Consider the following 23,355-nt stretch of genomic DNA (forward strand, 5'->3'; position numbering starts at 1 on the left):
TTAGGAGAAACATGTAATTATCTGCTTTAGCTGAAGTTTTTCTCTACATTATCCAAATAAATTTCCCCCATTAACATGATGTTAATGTTGTCATCTACCTCAAAAGATGAAACAGGGCCTTTCAATTCTGCAATTCTGCAATACTGGTTTAACATTTTCTGGAGTGACAGAAGCAAAAAAAGAATCAAGAGCCCCATGAGTTAGCATGTGCAATGGCACTGAGGCTCCCTGACTCGGGGAAAGTAGGTGAATTTAGACCAAACACCACCAAATACACACCCAGGCAATAAGCTGCAGACTGTTAAAGTGATGAAATACACCAGTGAGCACCTAGAAAACACCAAAGCAAATACAAAACAATATATGTAAATGACAGATTTAAAAAAGAACATATAGTATTTTAAAAAATATAAAGTAGTCTTTAGAATTAAAATTTAAATGGACTTTTTTTTTTTTTTTTTTTTTTTTTTGAGACGGAGTGTTGCTCTGTCGCCCAGGCTGGAGTGCAGTGGCCGGATCTCAGCTCACTGCAAGCTCCGCCTCCTGGGTTTAGGCCATTCTCCTGCCTCAGCCTCCCGAGTAGCTGGGACTACAGGCGCCCGCCACCTCGCCTGGCTAGTTTTTTGTATTTTTTTTTAGTAGAGACGGGGTTTCACCGTGTTAGCCAGGATGGTCTCGATCTCCTGACCTCATGATCCGCCCATCTCAGCCTCCCAAAGTGCAGGGATTACAGGCTTGAGCCACCGCACCCGGCCTTTAAATGGACATTTAAAATTAAAACGTAGACACATCTGGAACAAGAATTGGTAAATTAGAAGATAAATATAAGAATATTAATATCAGAAGGAAAAGGAAATGAAACTGTTTAAAAAAAAAAGGTTAAAACTCACATAAGTGGACACTAGAGCCACTCATTTGATTTGTCTGTTTTTTGATTGCCTTAAGATTACCCTTCCTCTTCACTTCATACACTTACAGGATTATGCATGGTCCATCATATTTCTAGCCAATGAGTGATTGAATGTGTGTGATGAGTATCTCTTCCAAAGTAAATATTTAATTGCCAGAACATTCTTTTCTGTTTGAATGCCAACAACATCCCTTAGCTAGGATCCCTGAAAAACCACAACAAGCAGAGTCCCCTTGATACATCTAAAATTAACATGTAGCATGAAGAAGAGAAAAATAAAATAACTATTTGATATCTTGGAGCAGTGAGATTTTGAGAATGTTTAATAGACTAGCATAACCTAGCCCAGGGATTGGTAAACTAAGGCCTATCGGCCCTGGATACCACTTTTTGTACATAAAGTATCATGGAATACAGTCACAGACATTCATTTATGTAACACCTCTTACTGCTCTTGTGCTACAATAGTAGAACTGAATAGTAGTGACAGGAACTGTGTGGTCCATACAGCCTACATAAAATGTCTCCCGTAATAAAGAAATGGAGAGAATTTCTCCAAAAAACTACCAAAACTACCAAAAAAGTCACATAAAAGTTCCAACAGGAGATAATTTAGAAGAAAAAAAGAAATACTGTAGAGAATAATGGCAGATACTTTTCTTAAATGGAAAAAATAAAAAATCAATGACCCATTAAGATTTTTGTTTCTCTTTTTGATGGAACAGATTGCAGCAGACCAATGTTCCTATTAGGAAAAACTTACAAAATCAAGATGAAATTTAAAATCTGTTTGAAGACCATCAGAAACAGGCAGGAGTTTTCCTAGAATCAAGGAACCAAGATCTCATAAAGGAGAGACTGTAGAGAGGTATGCCCATGTTCTGTAACTGCTCCACCCTTCAAGGAATTTTCAAACTTTTGGAGCCAATTCAGGAAGAAGGCCACTGTTAAGATATAAATAAACTAGATGAAAAAATCAAAACTCCTAGAACAGAGAGGATAATATAGATATTTCAGGCTGTCAAATAATCAAAAGACAGTTGACTTAAATATATTAATAATAAAGTAGACTCTGAGACAAAAAATACTGCTAAAGAAAAACAAAGGGGTTACATAATAACAAAAGGGTCAATCCACAAAGATCATATAAAACTGCTAATGTTTTATGTGTATAATAATGCTTTGATCCTTCTCCATTCTAGAACCTAGAAGAAAAGACTAAAAAAGTTTTGAAATATGTAAAGTAAAAATTAAAAAATTAAAATGAGAAATAGACAAATTCGCAATGACAGTAATTTATGAGCCTTGTATATGAACACGTATAGAACCTCACAATACTCAATGATAGCAAAATGCATATTTTTTCATTGGACATAGGACACTTATCATTAATAATATACTGGGCCTTTAAGTGAGCTCAACAAATTTCTAAGTAATGATTGTGTGCAGAGTATATTCTCTGATCACAGTGGAATCAAGCTATAAATCAATAACAAAAAGTAAATTATTAGCTGTTTGGAAACTAAGATATACTTGTAAATAAGACAAGGGTCAAAGAAATTAACCTGGAAATTAGAAAATATTTTGAACTAAATGACAATAAAAATATGCCCTATAAAAATATATCTGTTAAGCCTGTTTAGAGGAGAAATTACCTAAAGGAAAGATAATTTTAAATAAATGTAACTTAAAAAATAAATTCTCAAAAAACAGTAACTTATGTAACCGGCTCAAGAAGCTAAGGAAAGAATAATCAGTTAAACCCAAATAAAGTTAAAACAAGAAAACAATAAAAAATAGGATAGACTAATGGAATAAAAAACAAATGTAAAATAAACAACATAAGTAAAATCAAATTTACATTTGGGAAAGACTAATTAGATTTATAGAATTCAACTAAGAGTTAAAAAAATACTCATATCAAGAATAGTAAAAGAGACATAATCATAGATTTTACATATACAAAAAGAAAATAAGAAAGATGATTTCATGAGGAGGACAGAAAAGCGGTAACCAAAAAGAAAAAAATATACATATTTATTTATAAGTTAACTCTATTAAAATTAAGATATTTTATTTACTATTAGAAACCACTGGAGGACGGAATGGAAAGTCAGAGTGAAATGTACTTGCAATACAAAAATCCAATAAAGGATTCATGAAGAATATATAAAAAGAATGTCAAATAATTAATAAGAAACACAGCTAATCCAATTAAAATTGGACAAAAGATTTGAAGAGGCAACTCAAAAAAGAGGACGTCGAAATGGTTAATCAATACATTAAAATGTTCTCAACATCATTAATCACCAATGAAATGTAAGTAAAAATAACAATGCAATAACACTACATTCCCCTTAGATAAATAATAAAATAAAATAAAATAAAAACACTGTATCAAGCAAGGCTGAAGGCAGAGTGAGATAAATGAAGTGTGTCTATGGTACAGAATTTAAGAAGGCACTTACTCTCAAGTTTGCTCAAATGCAGAGTTCTACGAAATCCTCAAACTGAGTGCCTTCTTAAATTTTGTGTCCGAGGCATCTAATTTTTAGAGAGACACCCTCTTAGGTTCATGCAAGTCATGCTAGGTTCAAAAGTCAATGAGTGTGTGCACCTTTTAAATTTTTCTACCTTTATTGCCTCACTTGCCTCATTGTACTCCTGGATCTAATGTTAAGTGTTGGTGAGGATAAGAAGCTAGTGGAAGTACTAACTGGCACAACCACCTGATAAATATGTTGGCATATTCTACTAAATGTGTACCCACATACCCTAATTTTTCAGCTGTTCTACTCTTTGCTATTATATTCAAGACAAATACATACTTATGTTCATCAAAAGTCAAATATAAGAATGTTCACGACTGCCCAATTGCTGATAGCACTCACAAGAAAACAATTCAAATGTTGATTCAAAAAAATTACTGTAAAGACATTTTAGTAAAATAATTCAAAAAAATTGTATATAGTAATAAAAGTGAACAAAGTGCAACTGTACATGACATCATGGTTAATCTCATAAATCTAATGTTGAGTAAAAGAAGGGAGATGCAAAAGATCATATTAATTGATTTATATTAATGTTAACAAAGGCACTTGTCTGTGGGATTAGAAGTCAGGAGAGTGGTTATTTGAGAAAAAGAGTTAGTAAGATGAGACACAAAGGGAAACTTTTGGAATGCCAATAATACCATATTTATTGATCTGAAAAATTGTAAAAATTTATTGAGCTCCACACTTATGATTTGAGCAATTTTTATTTATTGCTTCTTACATATTTTGAAGCTCTGTTGTTAAGTGTACACATGTTTAGGACTGCTATGTCTTCTTCATAACCATTTTGTCATTATGAAATGACTGTATATATGGTAACATTGTTTGCCATGAAATCAACTTTGTCTGCTATTAATATAATCACTCCTGGCCAGGTGTGGTTGCTCACCTCTGTAATCCCAGCACTTTGGGAGGCCGAAGCGGGCGGATCACAAGGTCAGGAGGAGTTCGAGACTAGCCTGGTCAACTTCGTGAAATCCCGTCTCTATTAAAAATACAAAAATTAGTTGGGCATGGTGGCAGGTGCCTGTAATCCCAGCTACTCTGGAAGCTGAGGCAGGAGAATCACTTGAAAGCAGCAGGCAGAGGTTGCAGTGAGCCAAGATCACGCTACTGCACTCCAGCCTGGACAACAAGAGTGAAACTCTGTCTCAAAAAAAAAAAAAAAAAAAAAAAAAAAATTTGTTTTTGTCACTCCTATTTTCTTTTAGTCAGTGTTAGTAGCACATAAATTATTTCATTATTTGATTATTTTACTTTTCATCTATTTGCTCATTTATATTTAAAACACACTTCTTGTTGGCAATATCTAATAGGGTCATGATATCTTATCCAATCTAACAATCTCTACTTTTTAATTAAGTGCTTAGATAATTGACACTTAATGTGATTATTGATATAACTGTAATTAAAACTGGTATCTTGCTACTTGTAAAAAATTTGTATCCTTTGCCCATTTTTTAAATGAGGTTCTTTCTTTCTTGTTGATTTAAGTTTCTTATAGATTCTGGATATTCGAACTTTGTCAGATGCATAGTTTTTGCAAATATTTTCTCCCATCCTGTAGGTTGTCTGTTTACCCTTTTGACAGCTTCATCTGCTGAGAAGTTACTTAATTTAATTAGGTCCAACTTGTCAATTTTTTGTATTTGTTGCAATTGCTTTTGGGGACTCAGCCAAAAATTATTTGTCAAGGCCCATGTTAAAAAAGAATATTTCCTAGATTTTCTTCTAGAATTTTTAGAGTTTGAGGTCTCACATTTAAATCTTTAATCTATTTTCAGTTAATTTTTGTATATAGTGAAAGGTAAGGGTCCAGTTTCATTCTGCATATAGTTAGTAAATTATGAAAGCATAATTCATTAAATAAGGAGTCCTCTCCCCATTGTGTGTTTTTGCTGGCCATTTTGAAGATCAGATTGTATAGGTGTCCAGCTTTATTTTTGATTGTTCTTTTCTGTTCCATTGGTCTATGTGCCTGCCTGTTTTTGTAGTATACCATGCTGATTTGGTTACTATACTTTTATCGTTTGATAAACGATAAAGCTCGTTTTGTTCGTTTGATAAACGAACAAAAGCTTTGTTCTTTTTGTTTACAATTGCTTTGGCTATTTCAGCTGCTTTTTGGTTGCATGTAATTTTTAGATATTTTTCCAATTCTGTGAAAAATGACATTGGTAGTTTTATAGGAATAGTGTTAACTCTATAAATTGCTTTGGGCAGTATGGCCATTTTAACTACATTGATTGATTCTTCCTACCCACAAGCAAGGTATATTTTTTCCTTTTATTTGTGTAGTCTCTGATTTCTTTTAGTAGTGTTTTATAGTTATTGTAGAGATCTTTCACCTTCTTGGTAAGCTGTATTTGGATTTTTCTTTTTTTCTGACACCATCTCACTCCAGGCTGGAGTGCAGTGGTGCGATATTGGCTCACTGCAACCTCTGCCTCCTGGACTGAAGCAATCCTCCCACCTCAGCCTCCTAAGTAGCTGGGACTACAGGTACATGCCACTATGCCTAGCTCATTTTTGTATCTTTTGTAGAGACAGGGTTTCACCATGTTGGCCAGGCTGGTCTCAAACTCCTGAGCTCAAGCAATCCAACCACCTCAGCCTCCCAAAGAAATGGGATTGCAGGTGTGAGCCACCATGGCTGGCCAGCGATTGTGTTCTTGATTTGACTTTCAGCCTAGATGTTATTGGTGTATATAAATGCTACTGATTTTTGTACAATTGATTTTGTATCCAGAAACTTTACTGAAGTTGTTTATTAGTTCTAGGAGCCTTTTGGAAGAGTCTTTAGGGTTTTCTGGGTATAGAATTATATAATCAGCAAAAAGAAATAGTTTGATTTCATCTCTTCCTATTTTGATGCCTTTTATTTCTTTTTCTTGCTGTGTCACTCTGGCTAAAAACAGAAGATGGACAAGCAGCCAACAAACATTTGAAAAACTGCTCTTCATCACTCATCAGGAAAATACCAACCCAAAACCATAATGAGTTACCATCTCACACCAGTCTGGCTATTACTAAAATTCAGAATGGCTTTTATTAAATAGTCAAAACAATAATAATCAGAATGACTATTATTAAAAAGTCAAAAAACAACAGATGCTGGTGAGGCTGCAGAGAAAAGGGAACACTTATAAACTGTTGGTGAGGATGAAAATTAGTTCAACCACTAGAGAAAGCAGTTGGGAGATTTCTCAAAGAGCTTAAAATAGAGCTACCATTCGATTTGGCAATCCCATTACTGTGTATATATCCAGAGGAAAATAAATTATCCTATTCTACCAAAAGGACACTCACACTTGTATGTTCATCACTGCCCTATTTACAATAGCAATGACAAGTTATCAACCTAGGTGTCCATCAATGATTGACTGGATGAGGAAAATGTGATACATATACACCATGGAACACTATGCAGCCATAGAAAGATTGAAATCGTGTCCTTTGCAGCAGTATAGATGCAACTGGATGCCATAATCCTAAGTGAATTAATACAGGAACAAAAGACCAAATACCACCTGTTCTCACTTTTAAGTGGGAGCTAAACATTGAGCACACATGGACATAAACATGGGAACACAGACACTGCGAACTACTAGAAAGGGGGAAAGAAGAGGGGAGCATGGCTAGAAAAACTACCTATTTGGGTCCTATTCTCACTACCTGGGTGATGGGATCTATTCCAGAACCTCATCATCATGCAATATACCCATGTAACAATCATGCCCATGAATCCTCTATATCTAACATAAACATTGAAATTTAAAAAAAAGTTCCATCTGAATTTTAATTGAATTGAATATTAGTTTATGGTTATATCTTTTTTGACTTATTAGTCATGATAACTTATGTTATTACATTAGTGGTTGCTTTAGAGTTCACATATCTTTACTTATATATCTTTAACTTGTAAGAGTGTAAGTCAAGTGGTACTACATGACTTCTCATATAGTATAAGAATCCTACAAAAATATACTTCTATTTGTCCCCTCCGGAACTTTGTTCTGTGGCTGTCGTACATTTCACTATTGCATATTTTAGAAACCCTGCAATTTCATTATCATTTTGGATTTAAGATTTGTACAAATTTATATGTATGCTTACTCCAGTACAAATTTACTAAAAATAAAAATTTTAATATCATATATATCTAAAGTTAAAATAAATGTTATTAAATATTGTAATGAAATTTTTTGAAAACTCTTAAGCATAATTAGCAAATACTTAAAATTGAATCATAGAATCACAATGAAAACCCTACAGGTTAAAATGAGTGGGTTGATAACAAAATAGTACTTAAAGGAAATCAACGGCCCTAGCTACCCTTATCAGAAAACAAATCAGTTTTGAAACACAGAAGCCAAGAATTCAACTCAAGATGGAAGAAATGGAAATAATGAGTAAATTTTTTAAAAAGAACCAGACACAAATGATGAACATGTAATCAAAAATGAACAGAATAGAGAAAGAAATAAAAAAATGTAAAAATAAAACTACAGCTTGGTTTACAAAGACAAGATAGATAAACTTCTGACAAGTATGATTAAGAGAAAAGAAAGATTAGAGTAGCTATAGTGATAAATCAACAGAGGTTTTTAAAGTCTTGGAAAGGTACTATGAAATATACATGATTAAATGCATACAGTTATATGACATGAATTAATTTCTGAAAATAAATTAACAACTGGATTATGAAGAAGAAAACTTAAAAATCAACTAGACTATATTTTTAATATACTTAAATAGGATTCCAAGGCTTTTCCCCCATAGAAGAAAGGTTTTAGGAGATATGACTTTATATCAAACATGTAAAAATGAAAAATTCAATTATATATATGTTATTGTGACCATGGAGAAACAAGTACTGTCATATCCTGCCAGCGGGAGTGAGACCTGAAGCCATGGTTTTATAAAATAGTCTAGCATTTTGGAATCAAATTAAGTATACATGTGCATGCTGTATCAAATCTGGGTAAACAGAGTTATACAGTTTATAAGAAACAAGTTACAAAATTATCCCAAGCAACATTGTTTATAGTAGCAAGAAATTATAGACTATTAATGGGTCCATTAACTAGGAAAATAGATAAGGAAAAAGTTATAAATTCTGTATTAGAGTTCTCTAGAGAAACAGAACCAGTAGGATTTAGATATAAGTAGGTAGGTAGGTAGGTAGGTAGGTAGGTAGGTAGGTAGGTAGGTAGGTAGATTGATTGACTGATAGACAGACACATAGATAGATTGGCTAGATAGAGATGATAGATGATAGATAGATAGATAGATAGATAGATAGATAGATAGATAGATAGATAGATAGATAGATGGATGGATGGATGGATGGATGGATGGATGGATGGATGGATAGATAGATAGATAGATAGATAGATAGATAGATAGATAGATAGATAGATAGATAGATAGATAGATGAAAAGAGAGTGAGAGAGGCAGAGAAAATGAAAGAGATAAATTATAAGACATTGGCTTATACAGTTGTGGGAACTGGCAAGTCCAAATTCCACAGGGCAAGGCAGCAAGCTGGAGATTCAAGTAAGAGTTCTTGCATATTTGAGTGTAAAAACTAGATTCGGGCAAAATTTCTATTGTAGACTTGAGGCAGAATTCCTTCTTTGGGAAACGTCTGTCCTTGCTCTTCAACAGATCCGATGCAGTCCATCCATGTCACAGAGAGTAATCTGTTTTACTTAAAGTCAACAGATGTGAATGTTAGTCACACATTAAAAAATAGTTTTGCAGCAACATCAAGGCTAGTATTTGACCAAACAATTGGTCACCATTGTTTAACCAAGTTGACACATAAAATTAACCATCACATATGCCAAAGATTACTATTTAGCAATCAGAAGAGCTCCTTTTTCATAGCAATTTAGCAGTATTTCAAAAATGTTAGTGAAATAATTAAGAAATTAAATGGAATAGCAAATAATATTTATATAAATTAAACACATGCAGCATATAACACTGAACATATATATGCACATATGTGTGTATACAGAATGAATTAAAATGGTATAGATTGTTGAAAATAAAGTGGATGTCTCGAAGGAACAATACAAAGGCAATCGGGCACAAAAAGAAAAAAATGACATGAAACATTAGAGGTGTTATACATGGTCTGATGATAAGGGCAATCAATCTAGTAATTAGGAACTAAGCAGTATGATTGTCTCAGTTCTGTGCATGTGGGATCTGAAATCAAGTGTAAAATCTGAATTCAACACATTGAAAAATAATCTATTTTTATACATTTTATTCAATATTTTAATACTTTGAAATTAAAGGACATTCAGTGAATGTGGTAAAGATAGGTAAATATATCTACTAAAATCCTACAGAAAATTTTACTCTCTAATGCTGAGTTCGGCCATTACCTCTATCATCACATTGTAGTGAGGGGCATAGCCACTAATGCAGAAGAAGAAATTTCAATATGATAGGTAACATTTGGGAAAAAGTTAAAAACTTCTCATTTTTCTCAGATAGAGGTATGTCAACAAAGTAAAATCTAAGGGAATCCATTAAAAATCTTAGATATACTGTAAGAATTTGGAAAAAAGTTAGATTAATATGATATAATGTAAAATATCAATATATAACAATCACATTACGATATAGCAGCAGCAAACAACAAGATAAACAATTTAATCAATTACACGTAAAACAGAAGAAAGAAATCAGGTAATCATCCTGTAATATATTTAACAAAAATTTGAATGATCTTTCAGAGTAAAAATATCAAATTTAGTTAAAGAACCTTTTCCAATTTCAAAACAAATGTAGATCTATCCCTTAATAAATGAGAAGAATGAATATAATGAACTATCAATTCTTGTCATATTAATCTATAAGTTAAATGTTAATTCAATAAAAATGTTGAAAGGTTTTTTTCTTAGAATTTAAGAGCTTAACTCTAAAATTCATATGGAGTACTAAAAATCCTAGTACAGTCAATATAATTCTAAACAAAAACATATTTGAGGCCAGGCACGGTGGCTCATACCTGTAATCCCTGCACTTTGAGAAGCCAAGGCAGAAGGATCACTTGTGGCCAGGAGTTCAAGACCAGCCTGAGCCACATGGCAAAACCCTTATAACTGAAAAATAAACATAAAAAAGTTGCCGAATGTGTGTCATACACCTGTAGTCCCAGCTACTTGGGAAGCTGAGACAGGAGAATTGTTGGAGCCAAATAATTGGAGGCTGCAGTAAACTATGGTTGTGCCACTGCACTCTAGCCTGGGTGACAGAGCAAGATCTTGTTTATTAAAAACAAAACAAAACAAAACAAAAAAAATACTAATTGTGGTAGAGTAGGACTCTCCTTTGCATTGTATTAATGGAATATTCAGCAATTTCCCTGGCCTCTGCCTCTACAGGTGTGATGATCGAAATGTCTCCAGACATTGCCAAATGCCCTCTGGAGGTAAAATCTCCTCCAGTGAGAACCACAGAGTTAAATTAATTAAAACCATGTGATTTTAGCATAGGTATAGCAAGAAAAATAATTATAAAGAAAAAGAAACATGAATCAGACCTACGTTCATACAAATTTGGCATACATGCAATGTAGTAAATTTAACAGGAAAAAGTTTAGTAGAAGGTTCTGCAACAATTAGCTGTTTATAGAAAACGATTAATGAAATAGATTTCTGTGCTATACACATAAATAAATCTATTGATTAAAAAACTAAATGTAAAGACCGAGTTGAAAAGCTAAAGTAGTATATAATTTTTATCAGCACTTTCTATAAATCGATCCTTAGAAAAGCTTCACAAATGTATTCAAAGAGATAGTTCAGAAAATATTCATTTTGGCACAGATTGTAATAGCAAAAGCATGAAAACAATTTTACTATCCATTATTAAGATAAATAAACTTTATGTTTAATTCAATGGAATACTATGTGTCTGTTAAAATGAATTAGCTAGATTTAAAAATATCAATATGAATAAGCCTCAAAAATATAATACCACAGGAAGGAAACAAATTGCAAAGTATACTTACAGTAAGGTACCATATATTTAAAATGTTAAAACACTCAAAAACAATAATATATACTGTTTATAGTTGCCTATAAATGAAGTAAGTACACAGAAAATATTCCCTTCCTGGGAATGGAGGGACAGAAAAGAATGACATGAGATTTCAATTACAGATGTACCTAAGTCTGTAATAAGAACAAACAAGAGTTCTTAAGCTAATGTAGCAATAGTTTAGTATTTATTAATCTTTGTTCATCAAACATAACAATCTTCTTTTTGCTCTCTATTTTTATATGTGGAAGTGTGTTCATAAAAATGGTATTATGCTTGTCTGATTAAAGATATTTTAATATTTAGTAATAAAATTAAGTCTACTTATACAAACACAATAAAATGAGTAGTTCATCGTCCAGTTCTGTACGTAAGAACCCAAATGCATGCCTTACATTTCCATGCTTCTCCTACAAAATGTCCCTGCATGGAGATCGGTGTTCTCTGGTTTGACCAGAAGTGGTTTCACGTTTCTAATATGGACTGACTTGCAATATGCACTTTCCATTTTCTGTTTTTTACTTTGAAGAGTGTTTGCTTATGATATCATCATTACAACACACACAAACACTCAAAGTCTTATTTCTTTTCTTCATTTTGTTATTTGTTAGCAGGGATGAATTAAAATCTAAGCTTCCTATTTCAGATAACTGGTAAATCAACTCTGTTTTTCTTTCCTGTTTATTAATGAGCTTCTCTCTCCTTTTCTCTCCTTTCTTACTCTTTCCTTCTTTTTCTCTCCTCAACACATTCATCTCTGTGCTCATTTGCTTGAATGCCCTTTCACCAGCTTATCTTTTTCTTCCAAAGCCAAAATAATGATGCACATTATTCTTATCTGAGTTTCTCTCCACTTCCCTATTTCCAGGTCAGATTTAGCTTAACAAGTGAATCATTGATTGGATGTTTACGCAGCCACATTGGATCATTATTGTTCTGTTCATTTGTCTTGTTCAGGGGAAATGGGATTAGCTCTTCTTCAATTGTGTCATCTCTAAAGATGCCCACCAACTCTTTTAAGGTTTGGGGGAAATGTACAGTGCATAATATTTCAAAATATTTTTAAAATAATTCAACTGAAGGCCTTTTGCTTCTTTAACCTTTCTATGTTGACTTGAAAACAAAAGAAAACATAATAAAAATTACAGGGTACTATTTATCTTGCTTTCCACAAAGTCTGACTCAACACTTTTGTAGTCATTAAAAAGATGCAGACACAGGATTGGAGTTCATAGTTGAGGGTTCTTAGTTTTTATTCTATTAGGGAGCCACTTCTAGATCTCATACCCATTCAAGCTCTTATCACTCTATTTTATAGCTTCTCTTTCCTTGTACAACTTATGCTCATATCTATAAACTACAGGTAATTGCATATTATTAAGAAATATAAATTATGTGGTTGAAATGAGCCAAATCCACCACTCTTGTTTTATTTTCATAGGATAAGGATCAGATTCTAGTAGAGCTTGACACAAGAGAAATTCATTATCAAAAAGTCCAAACATTAGTGTTGTCAAAGATGTGAAGAAAACAGGACCCTTATATATTTGGTGAGGATGTAAATTAGTACAGCTACTATGGATAACAGTATAGAGGTTCCACAAAAAATTAAAAATAGAACTACAAAATCATTCAGAAATCCTAATACTGGCTATATATCCCCCCCCCCAAAAAAAAGAAGGAAAATGACCATCCCCAAGAGATATCTGCACCCCCATGTACATTGCAGCATTATTCAAAATAGCCAAGATATGAAAACAATCTAAGGGTCTATCAATGGACACTTAGCCATTACTCAGCCATAAAAAAGGAATCCTACCATGTTTGAAAACATGGATGAACCTGAACAACATTATGCTAAGTGAAATAAGCCAGACAGAAAAGCACTGCATAATCTCACGTGTATGTAGAACCTAAATCAGTCAAACTCATAGGAACATGGAATAGAATGGTTGTTGCCAGGTGCTGGAGGTTGGGGGAGATGAGGAGTGGTTGGTTAAGGGGTCCAAACTTCAGTTATAAGATGACTAAGTTCCAGAGACTTAATGTAAAACATGATGACCAGAGTTAATAATACTCTATTGTACACTTAAAATTTGCTAAAAAAGTAGATTTCAAGTGTCCTTACCCCCACACCCCCATAGACAAATGGTAACTATGTGAGGTAATAGACATGTTAATTAGCTTGATGTGGTAATCATTTCACAACACGTATGTGTTATCAAATCATCATGCTTACATATTTATAACTTTTGTCACTAATATTTAATAAAGCTTAAAAAAAGGAGTCATTGCTGCAACCTCTCTTGGGAGTACTTATAAATCTACCCAGGCTTTAGGAAAGAAAAAAAAAAAAAGCCAATGAGGGTCCACTCTGCAGCTCTACTGTAGGATTTCTGAAAAATTGGTCAGTATAATGACAACCCTACCACTGTGGAGACTAAGTGCTATGCCAAACTTGTATCGACTTCAGAGGGGAGGGCACCAGATTCAAGAATATGAAGAAGAGACCCAGAGCCAGCAAACGAGACCTGGGACTGCACTGATGCTTACAAGCCGGGGAGAGGGTCCAGTGGCGGTGGGCTGGACAGGAGAACTGCCACCACTTAGAAATGCATGCAATTTATACAGTACTTTTACTTAGAACCCTTTCCCTGACCACCTCCATTTGGCAATATTCATTCAACCCAAAACTCAGGACCTCGATCCTCTGTATCTCCCATGTTCTGTGGGTCAGGCTGGGGTCTCAGATGTTTTTCATAGACAGGAACAAATCTCTAGTTTAGCCACTCCTGGATTCCCTAGCTCAGAACATACATTCAGGTTCATCTGCCATATGGGCCATTCTTAGGGTATTCCTTATTGCCTCTCAGGTGCATTTACCATCACCTAAGATAATCTTGATTCAGCATTCCTGAAGAGGGCAGTGAAGTCAGTAGAACAGCCAGGATTACTAAATAGAAGGGCCCGAAACTGACTTTATAGAGTAATGTCCGAAAAGCCTGGATGTGAGGATAAATAATCATTTCTCCCCACAAAACACTAAACAAATCTCTTGTGATGTATTGGCGGGTTCTTATTTGCAGTCATATGATGTTACTATTTTCTATTACAAATTGCAAATTCAATTCTCAAATTCAATTATCCTGGAGACAGCCAACCAATAAGTTTAGCAGTGTTTGAAAAGAAAGACAAGTTGCACTCGGGTTTATAAATACACATGTAGACACAAAAGTTTTCAATGTAAGCCTTAGCAAAGTTGAAATGGACAGTTTCTAGATTCAGATTGGGCCAGAAGTGGGGGAGAGGATTTTTGGTGGAGAGACATAAGAGACTCCTGGGTTTGTGTGTTTTCTGGAATAGCATTTCCAAATGATTCTCCAGGAAGGACAAAATTTTTATTACCATTCACAAGGCATTAATGTGTCTAAGATTCCAAAAATTCTTAAAGAAACATCTTTTTAAAATCATATGTCTTTAGAAGAAAAAAATCTTTTTACTTTGTTTACTATCATGCCACATATTCATTTCACCACAAAACACTTTTTAAAATAATTCTTGTTAATAATACTTCTTGGAACTTTTGCTTCATAAAGCTCTCCTAGGGAGACGATGATGCAGAGTAAATAAATTTCAGGTTATGCAGGACATACCATTGAATATAAGACTTACACCATAAGATATTTTCTTTCCATGAAAAGCCAAAAACATTTATAAAACATATTTTGAGGCAGGTCTATTTAGACCTTGCTATTCAAAATATGGCTCTTGGAAAAGGAAGGTTAGCATCACTGTGGATCTTGTTAGAAATGTGGAAACTCTGGTCCCACCACAGAGCTATTGAATGAGAATCTTGCATTATCTGCAACATCCCCGGGTGATTCCTGTGCACAAAAAGTTTGAGAAAGTCTATTGTAGAAGACTCATACTTCTAAAGTATATGAATTTCACACAGTTCTGCATGTAAATTAGAAAACACAAACTAGAAACATATAATTAAGGTTAATTGCACTTATCTCTTAAAACATGAGGATTAAAACATGAACATTAACTAATTGCAAAGCATAAACAATGATATTAAAATATCACGTAAGCCTTGAATAAATGACCAGTTTGAATTCATATATATCAGCTTCAGACCTGGATCCAAATAACTGGATACGCATATATTAGGAAATAAGGAGAATGACAAAAGCCATGGACAACCTGGCATAAAACCACAACTCTCGCTTGATTAACACACAATAATTTGCTACTGAGTAGAGAAACACATTTAATGGCATGCATGCACCACAGCTACACTGACACGTAGTATACAGAATCCTCAGTTTACTCACACTCTTCTAATAGTGCCAAATGTCAAGTTTAGAAATATTGTAATAGTTTGAAAATATCTATTTAACATTCATTTATCACTGGTTAATTATATCATTTCACAAATGCTTTCTTTGGATTAGTGCTGTCCTCAGATCAGTTAGACATGAAACTTTCCAATCAAAGGGCACATCATCTAGTATATTGGATGGATTATAAACAATCTACCATATTGAAAGCACACATATTACAAAGTTATAGCAAGAAGTTTCACAAGTAGGAAACATACATGACAAATATTGGGTGCCAGAATATGATTAAGGATCTGGAAAAACCTCCACCTCATTATTTATCTGTGTATCCTCACATCACATCACTCAGAGTTAGTGTAGTCTGTAGGTTAGAGGGTGGAGTAAGAGACTCCCTCTCTTCCAAAGTCTCTGTGTCAGTCCTTTTTGAGTTACTGCCTTTCTCATTGAACCACTGTTCAATGATTTTTCTGAACAATGGTCCTCTGAAGGCAGTAGCTTCCTAGTGGACGAGTGTCTGATTTTTCCCAGCACTACCTAGTACAGAGCTGGGCTCAGAGTTCATACTTGTAAAGCCAGATATAAGAGATCTTGAAGAAAGAATTATGAGTGATTCAAGGGTAATACATTGGCATAATTTAAGAATAGAAAGCCAGCTCTGCAAGCAATCAGACTAATGGAAGATCTGAGCCAGGAAAGTGTGTGTGTGTGTGTGTGTGTGTGTGTGTGTCTTCAAACAATTTGGAAGACTCAGTGTTATTATACTAATTTTACAGTTGAGGAAAGTTATACCCAGAGAGGTTCAATTCACAGCTAGTCAGTGCTGGAATTAGGAATCAAACCTGGCTCTGCCTGACTGTAAAACGAGGACTCTTCAATCACTCTCTTCCAGGGTTTCATAACCTCAGCACTATTGGCATTTAATGCAGAATAATTCTTTGTTGTGGATGGTCATGCTATGTATTATAGGATAATTCTTTGTTGCAGAGGGTCATGCTATGTATTGTAGGATAATTCTTTGTTGTGGAGGGTTATGCTATATATTGTATAATGTTTAGAAGCATCTCTGATTGCTACCCACTAGATGTCAGAAACACATCTACCCCACCCCTACCACCACTGTGATAACAAAAAATGTGTCCAAATATAGCCAAATATCTCCTGGGAGAAAAATCATCCCTGATTGGAAACCACTGTTCTATTAATAATAGGTCTGTAGGATCCTTAAGGTGAGCACGTTACAGTAAATCACCTCCAGAACATGAACCACTGACACAACCTTATTAATGTAGATGGCATAGTGGGCTTGCCTGTAGTCACTTCTACTTCTAAAAGAAATAGAAATCTTTTTTTAAAAAAAAAATACTTCAAGTTGTGGGATACATGTGCAGAACATGCAGGTTTGTTATGTAGATATACACATGCAATGGTGTTTTGCTGCACCCATCAACCGGTCATCTACATTAGGTATTTCTCCTAGTGCTATCCTTCCCCGAGCCCCCCCACCCCCTGACAGGCCCCGGTGTGTGATGTTGCCCTCTCTGTGTCCATGTGTGCTCACTGTTCAACTCCCACTTATGAGTGACAACATGCAGGTTTTGGTTTTCTGTTCCTGTGACAGTTTGCTGAGAATGATGACTTCCAGCTTCATCCATGTACCTTATCCATGAGTTCATCCTTTTTTATGGCTGCATAGTATTCCATGGTGTATATGTGACACATTTTCTTTATCCAGTCTATCACTGATGGACATTTGTGTTGTTTCCAAGTTTTTGCTATTGTGAACAGTGCTACAACAAACATACATGTGCATGTGTTTTTATAGTAGAATGATTTTTAATCCTTTGGGTATATACCCAGTAATAGGATTGCTGGGTCAAATGGTATTTCCAGTTCTAGATCCTTGAGGAATCACTACACTGTCTTCCACAATGGTTGAACTAGTTTACAGTCCCACCAACAGTGTAAAAGTGTTTCTATTTCTCCACATCCTCTCCAGCATCTGCTGTTTCCTGACTTTTTAATGATCGCCATTCTAATTGGTGTGAAATGGTATCTCACTGTGGTTTTGGTTTGCATTTCTCTAATGACCAGTGATGATGAGCCTTTTTTTCATATGTTTGTTGGCCGTATAAATGTCTTCTTTTGAGAAGTATCTGTTCATATCTTTTGCCCACTTTTTGATGGGTTTTTTTCTTGTAAATTTGTTTAAGTCCTTTATAGATTATGGATATTAGCCTTTTGTTAGATGGAAAGATTGCAAAAATTTTCTCCTATTCTGTAGGTTTCCTGTTCACTCTGATGATAGTTTCTTTCCATCAGTGATAGACTGGATAAAGAAAATGTGGCACATATACACTGTGGAATACTATGCAGCCATAAAAAAGGATGAGTTCATGTCCTTTGCAGGGACATGGATGAAGCTGGAAAACCATCATTCTCAGCAAACATAAGAACAGAAAACCAAACACCACATGTTGTCACTCGTAAGTGGGAGTTGAACAAAGAGAACACATGGACACAGGGAGGGAATATCACACACTGGGGCCTGTCAGGGTGTGGGTGGCTAGGGGAGGGTTAGCATTAGGAGAAATACCTAATGTAGATGATGGGTTGATGGGTGCAGCAAACCACCATGGCACGTGTATACCTATGTAACAAAACCTGTACATTCTGCACATGTACCCCAGAACTTAAAGTATAATAATAATAAAGAAGAAATAATGGACAGTTTTTCTTTGACAAATTGTTTTTGAGGTCACCGGCAATAAGTGAAGGTCTTTAATTTTGCCCATCTGGATCTTGTTTCACAAATAGTACTGAAAATGCCATTTCGAAATAGCAATAAAGGGCTAAGATATCAGGGACTCTGTAGTATTTTATAATATAAAACAAAACAAAACAAAAATTTGAAAACAGCTCTAGCAGAGCTTAAGATCCAGTCTGAATTTAGGTGCAGGATTGAACCATTTCAAACAAAATATCAGATTCTCTTTTATTTTGCAGAATGGGGCTTGGTAATATTGCCCAACTTCGAAGGTGAGGAGAGTCTCTTCCTAAACATGCAGAAAGAGGGTCACCAAAAATCATTTGGGGTACTGGAAATGACATTGGATTTGGAGTCAGAAAGAAGGCCTAGATTACCTCCTCAAATGATTACCATCTCTTTGACCTTCCGGGGGCCAGTAGTCTCTGAGTTTCATATTTGAGCCTCAGATTTGTATAATTGCATTAATAGTCTGTATCTCATAGAGCTAACGTAATGATTAGATGGAATGTTCGATGGAAAAAGAAAGACTTCTAAGGACAAATATTGCTTCAAACATTAAGCTTTGATTGCTCCAAAACTTACATGTAATTGCTTACATTGCATTTTGCAATGGATAGAAATGACCAATGGGATTATCCCATAGGAAAATAACACAATGCTCTCTCAAAATTTTCTATCAAATTAAGATTCTTGGAAGCAAAATAATCTTAGGCCCCATGCCTACACCATGTAACTAAATTTAGTCTGATTTTCATCTAACCCTGGCATAAAAATGAGAGAAAGCAGACTCAATTAACTCTCCAGCCACCTCCTTTATCCCACACCATGATAATGGATTAAATATCTCTGTGCCTTAGTCTCTTCAGGCTACTATAACAAAATGGCTTAGACTAAGTAATTTATATGCAAAAATGTTTATTGCTCACAGTTCTAGAGGCCGGGAAGTCCAAGATCAGGATGCCAGGAGATTCAGTGTCTGGTGAGGGCTTGTTACTCACAGATGGAGACTCCGTGTAGCTTTCTCACATGGTGGAAGAGGCAAGCAAGCTCCCTCAGGCCTCCTTTATAAAGGCACTAATTCCATTCATGAGGCAGAGCCCTTATGACCTAGTCACCACACAAAGGCCCCACCTTTTAATACCATCACTTTAGGGTTAGAGTTCAACAAATAAATTTTGAGGAGAAACATTCAAATCATAGTATTCTGCCCTGGCCTCCCAAAATTTATGTCCTTCTCATATGCAAACTATATGAATTCCATCCCAATAACATCAAAAGTATTCACTTGTTCTAGCATCTACTCAAAATTTAAAGTCCAAAGTCTCATCTAAATCAGGTGTGGGTAAGACTCAAGGTACAACCCATTCTGAGAGCAAATTCTGCTGCAGCTGTGGGCCTGTGAAACCAAACAAGTTATGTGCTTTCCACAACACATTGCACAAACATTCAGACCTCAGCACTGGCCTAACTTAACTCAAAAAACAGACATGTTTTCCCTCCAACCTGAGTTGTTGCAAGATACTACCTGCTCTCCTTTAGAAACTAGTAATCAGGGGATACAAGGAAACGAAGTGTAGGAAGTGAAAAACCTTAACTCTCTGCCATGTCCCAGACCACAGTCAGTGAGGATACATGCATATGTATGTGCATATTCACCTTCATGTATGCACATAGGCAAGTATATTCATCAGTCTGCATGTGGGTGTTTCTGCACAAGCATATGTATGCATGTGACTATTTGCATGGGAAAGTGTATGTGGGCATATGTGCATTTTAGTTTGTGTATTCATGTGTTGGTATATGTGGGTGTGGATATAAGGATAAATGTACATGTATATCTGCAGATATTTGTTAGTTGGTTGAATATGCACAGATTTCTGAATATGTCATCAGGGTGGAAGTGGGAAAAAGGAGAAAATGGATATAGAATGAAATTCTCTCTCATTGAACCTACAGTGGGAATTTAAGGAAACAGCATGCTATTAACCAAATCAGGAGCTGGTCTACAGTCACCTCACTGAGGAATGTGGGAAGAACACATTTGAAATTAATTTAAACATCAGCAAAAATAGAGTTATTTGGACTCTGGATTTCATGTTGAATTTTCTCCAGCTACATGGGGCTTCCTTATAACTATAAGGAAGTTGGGTGGTACGTCACTTTATTGGGAAGCTGCTTTATGGGGAAGGGTTGTATCCAGAATAAGCAAAATAAGAGTAAAAGATAAAGGCATGGGGAACCCAAAAGTCTACCCAATAACTCTAGTAGCTTATTCTGCCTTTCAATTGTGGAGGAAGTGGAGCCCAGACCAAGGCAGCATTGGAAATATTGGGTTAATCCTTTCCTTCTAGCTCTCAGAACAACCTCTGAATGAGATCCCAACATACTGGGAAGCAGGAAAAAGAAAGAAAGCCCAATTTCAATACAGGAATATTAATAATAGTAGCAAACACTTATATGGTACTTACTATGAGCAAGCACCATTCAAAGAGTTTTAAAAGTCATTATTGCTTATTGTTGTTATTTATGGATTGCCAATTGTATATGAGGCACTTCACTATGTGCATTAAAGATATGATTCCATTCACATTTATTTTCATAACAACTGATTGCAGTCTATATTAATCAGTCAGTTTTACTAAGGCAGAAACTCAGGCTCAACGACATTAAGCTATGTGCTCAAAGTCACAGCAGTGGAGCCATGATTTGAATGCAGGCCTATTACAAATTGTCTTTATTTTCAGAGTTTGTTTTCTAAACTACAATCATGGTACCTAGGTTTGATTTGATAATGCAAAAGCAATATGTGACAGCTAATTCTTCTCTTTATCCTAGCAAGGGAAAACATTACAAAGCAACTTACAAAATTCAGCATGTTTCTACCACATTCAGTTTCCATATGCATATCAGATGGAAGTCAGCTGAAACTTTCCCCTAGATATCTGAACTGCAGAACAGCGTACAACTGGCCCTCCATATCTATGCGTTCTCCATCTTCAGTTTCAACCAACTGAGGTTTTAAAATGTTTGGAAAAAACATAATAAAATAATATACAAACAAATTCAATATATTTAACCACTATTTGCATATCACTTCCACTGCATTAGGTATTATAAGTAATCTAGAGATAACTTAAAGTATACAGGAGAATGTGTGTAGATGATATGCAAATAGTACACCATTTTATATAAGAGACTTTTGCATTAGTGAAATTTGGCATCTGCAGGGGTTCTGGAACAAATCCTGCAAGGATATTGAGGGACGACTCTACTTCAGGACAGTTCCAACCAAATTAGAATTTCAAGTATCCGAGATGAGCATGGCTCACTTCACCTATTAGCTCTTCCTGTTTGCAGACTTGGGACAACTGTACTGTAATACTTGGATGTAGACGAAACCTAGAGATGCTAGGAATCTTCAAACATGAGAGAAGTATGTTTCTTATGCCCTTATGTGAGTATGTTTCCATTAAGAGCTGTATTTTGTGACATGTGGTGAGGCAATAATTGCCATCTACTATGTGTTTCCTTAGCACCATGGTCTAAACAACATACTATAGTAAGGGATGGCTTATTCATAAAGGTTACCAGTTGATATTAGTTCTAAATACTGCCTTGTTTATACTATTCCTACTAACCCAAGTATGTGGATATGGGGAGAGGGGACGTGCTTTTTAATTAAATAGTCAAAAACACAAAACACTGAGCTCTATGAGAAAGATAAAAGAAAAAAGAGGAATGGCTGCTATTCTAGCATCTAGTATGTTACTAAGTAAAATATATGATTTCTTCTCTTATTTGCATAACTTAAATAACTTAGGTAATTTGGTATCTGGAAACATTGCAGCTCCCTCTCTTCATTCTTTGGCCAGTTGAATTAACTAATTGATATGGTTAGGGTTTGTGTCCCCACCCAGATCTCATCTTGAATTGTAATCCTCATAATCCCCATAATCCCCATGTGTCAAGTGAAAATGATTGAATCATGGAGGCAGTTTCTCCCATGATGTTCTCATGATAGTGAGTTCTCTGGAGATCTAACCGTTTTATAAGGGGTTCTTCCCACTTTGCTTGGCATTTCCCCTTCCTGCTGCCTTGTGAAGAAGGGATCTGCTTCTCCTTCACCTTCTGCCATGATTCTAAGTTTCCTGAGTCTTCCCCAGTCATACTGAACTGTGAGTCAATTAAACCTCTTTCCATTTACCCTGGATAAGACCGCAGAATCCATCTTAACACACTATGTCAGAAAGTCATGCCAAATAGATGATTATCACTCTGTGAGCCCTAGTTGCCAATTCTGTCATAGATTGTTGATCTGAGGAGAGAAGAAGAAAGAAGTTTCACAGATACAATATTTGGCATTCCTGAAATAGGACTTGCAATTTGCCCAACATACAACTAAGAGGTGAAATTCTAGTAGGTCTGAGGAAATGGTGGCACCTTTTGGTGCCATTCCAGACCAAGACATAGACTTCATCCAGGCTTGGATGATAAATGGTCTATTGCAGATAAAGATATGTATTTCAAACAAAGCATTTTTTTATTTACTGAAATTATTAAATTTATAACCTCTGATTTGAAAATAGGAATCTTATCCATTGCGCTTTTATCATATGGGCATTATTGTCAAGGCTATCTTTATATTACATTGATGCATCGAGCTTTTGGCCAGATACCATTAAATGTTTGACTTCTGAAACTCACTTGCATTT

General features: G+C 35.1%; 1 long non-coding RNA gene across 3 annotated transcripts in view; it reads right to left on the reverse strand.

Annotated features, from left to right (window-relative positions):
- LOC144330084 (uncharacterized) overlaps positions 1–23,355 on the reverse strand; it is a 105,364-nt gene that overhangs the window by 28,672 nt on the left and 53,337 nt on the right. Inside the window, exon 4 of one of the 3 annotated variants that reach the window (XR_013395948.1) lies at positions 1,674–1,854. The exons of 1 other annotated variant lie outside the window; for it this stretch is intronic. This is a non-coding gene — a long non-coding RNA (uncharacterized LOC144330084). Of the gene's footprint in view, positions 1–1,673; positions 1,855–19,544; positions 22,959–23,355 lie in introns of those variants that run through there. One more of the 3 variants, XR_013395947.1, reaches the window with a different exon arrangement.

This window comes from Macaca mulatta, chromosome 7, assembly GCF_049350105.2.
Source record: "Macaca mulatta isolate MMU2019108-1 chromosome 7, T2T-MMU8v2.0, whole genome shotgun sequence".
NCBI classification, from domain to species: Eukaryota; Metazoa; Chordata; class Mammalia; order Primates; family Cercopithecidae; genus Macaca; species Macaca mulatta.